The 2,857-nt window shown below is 48.1% G+C and overlaps 1 pseudogene; it reads left to right on the plus strand.

Annotated features, from left to right (window-relative positions):
• The first annotated feature begins 1,507 nt into the window (after positions 1-1,507).
• LOC126261091 (5S ribosomal RNA) lies at positions 1,508-1,625 on the plus strand (annotated as a pseudogene).
• Positions 1,626-2,857: the final 1,232 nt, after the last annotated feature.

Below are 2,857 nucleotides of genomic sequence, written 5' to 3' on the forward strand. Positions count from 1 at the left end.
GGAAATCAGAGCTAGTACGGAAAGATATAGGTGTTTGTTCTTTCCGCGCTCTACGAGACTGGAATAATAGAGAATGAATTGTGAAGGTGGTTCGATGAACCATCTTCCAGGTACTTAAATGAGATTTGCAGAGTATCTACGTAGATGCCGATGTACATCTAAACCTACATCTACGTCTACAGCTACATGATTACGTGGCAATTCACAGTTAGGTACCGGGCAAAGGATTCATCGGCCCATCTTTAAGCTATTTCTCTACCGTTCCACTCTCGAACAGCGCGCCTGAGAAACGAGCGCTTAAATCTTTCCCTGCGAGCTCTGATTTCCCTTATTTTATTTCGATGGTCATTTCGTCCTATATAGGTGAGCGCCAACAAAATATTTTCACACTTTGAGTATACAGCTGATTAATGAAACTTCACGAGAAGATCCTACCACAACGAAAACTGCCTTTGTCTTAAAGACTGCCACCCAAATTCACGTTTCACCCCAGTGAGCACTCTCTCCCCTATTTCGCGATAATGCAAAAGGAGCTGCTCTTTATTGGAATTTCTCGATGTCCTCCGTCAATGCTATCTGATGCGGATCCGACACCGAATATCAATACTCCAGAAGAGGGTGGACAAGCGTAGTGCAAGCAGTCGCTTTCGCACACCTGTCAAATCTTCTGAGTGACTCTACCAGTAAATAGGTCTCTGATTTGCTTTCCCCACAACATTATCTATTTGATCATTCTAATTTAACCGGTTCGCAATTGTAATTCCTAAGTGTTCAGTTGAATTTACAACCTTTGGATAGCTGTGATTTATCGTGTAACCGAGATTTAGCGGGTTTCTTTCAATACTCATGTGGATGAATTCAAATTTTTAACTACTTAATGTCAGATGCTACTTTCCGCATCATATAAATATCGTCTCTAAGTAATTTGGCAATTGCTTCTTATCTTCTAATTACTTTCCTTAACGGAAAATGACTGCATCACCCGCAAAACATCTAAGAGAGCTGCTCAGATCGTCTCCTAAATCGTTTGTATAGATTGGGAAGAGCAGAGTGCCTGTAACACGCCAGATATCACTTCTGATTTGCTTGATGACTTCCTTTAATTATTGCGAACTGTAACCTTTGTGACAGGAAATCAAGATTGCAGTCGCACAGCTGAGACGGTACTCCATAGGCAAGCAATATGACTGGATATCACTTCTCAAGGCCGGCCGGAGTGGCCGTGCGGTTCTAGGCGCTACAGTCTGGAGCCGAGCGTCCGCTACGGTCGGAGGTTCGAATCCTGCCTCGGGCATGGATATGTGTGATTCCTTCGGTTAGTTAGGTTTAATTAGTTCTAAGTTCTAGGCGACTGATGACCTCAGAAGTTAAGTCGCATAGTGCTCAGAGCCATTTGAACCATTTTTGAGTCACTTCTGAGGAACGGTGTCAAAAGCCTTCCGGAAATCTAGAAATGCGGAATAAATTTGAGGGCGCCTATATTTAGGACCATTAGATCGTAGTTTTAGGCAACGGCCTTGACGCAGTGGATACACCGGTTCCCGTCAGATCACCGACGTTAAGCGCTGTCGGGCGTGACCGGCACTTGGATGGGTGACCATCCGGGACGCCATGTGCTGTTTCCATTTTTCGGGGTGTATTCAGCCTCGTGATGCAAATTGAGGAGCTACTCGACCGAATAGTAGTGGCTCCGGTGAAAGAAAACCTTCATAACGACCAGGAGAGCGGTGTGCTGACCACACGCCCCTCCTATGCGCATCCTCAGCTGAGGATGATACGGCGGTCGGATGGTCCCGATGGGCGACTTGTGGCCTGAAGACGGTGTGTGTAACATGGTAGCTTTAAAGACTGTTTTTCACAAGAATTGTATTTTCTGCATCTGTGCTGACTTTGTGTCAGTCGGAAGTAAGAAATAGTGTCAGAGGTAATTCATAACATTTGAATATAGTACACTCCTGGAAATTGAAATAAGAACACCGTGAATTCATTGTCCCAGGAAGGGGAAACTTTATTGACACATTCCTGGGGTCAGATACATCACATGATCACACTGACAGAACCACAGGCACATAGACACAGGCAACAGAGCATGCACAATGTCGGCACTAGTACAGTGTATATCCACCTTTCGCAGCAATGCAGGCTGCTATTCTCCCATGGAGACGATCGTAGAGATGCTGGATGTAGTCCTGTGGAACGGCTTGCCATGCCATTTCCACCTGGCGCCTCAGTTGGACCAGCGTTCGTGCTGGACGTGCAGACCGCGTGAGACGACGCTTCATCCAGTCCCAAACATGCTCAATGGGGGACAGATCCGGAGATCTTGCTGGCCAGGGTAGTTGACTTACACCTTCTAGAGCACGTTGGGTGGCACGGGATACATGCGGACGTGCATTGTCCTGTTGGAACAGCAAGTTCCCTTGCCGGTCTAGGAATGGTAGAACGATGGGTTCGATGACGGTTTGGATGTACCGTGCACTATTCAGTGTCCCCTCGACGATCACCAGTGGTGTACGGCCAGTGTAGGAGATCGCTCCCCACACCATGATGCCGGGTGTTGGCCCTGTGTGCCTCGGTCGTATGCAGTCCTGATTGTGGCGCTCACCTGCACGGCGCCAAACACGCATACGACCATCATTGGCACCAAGGCAGAAGCGACTCTCATCACTGAAGACGACACGTCTCCATTCGTCCCTCCATTCACGCCTGTCGCGACACCATTGGAGGCGGGCTGCACGATGTTGGGGCGTGAGCGGAAGACGGCCTAACGGTGTGCGGGACCGTAGCCCAGCTTCATGGAGACGGTTGCGAATGGTCGTCGCCGATACCCCAGGAGCAACAGTGTCCCTAATTTGCT

This window comes from Schistocerca nitens, chromosome 5, assembly GCF_023898315.1.
Source record: "Schistocerca nitens isolate TAMUIC-IGC-003100 chromosome 5, iqSchNite1.1, whole genome shotgun sequence".
Classification (NCBI taxonomy): Eukaryota; Metazoa; Arthropoda; class Insecta; order Orthoptera; family Acrididae; genus Schistocerca; species Schistocerca nitens.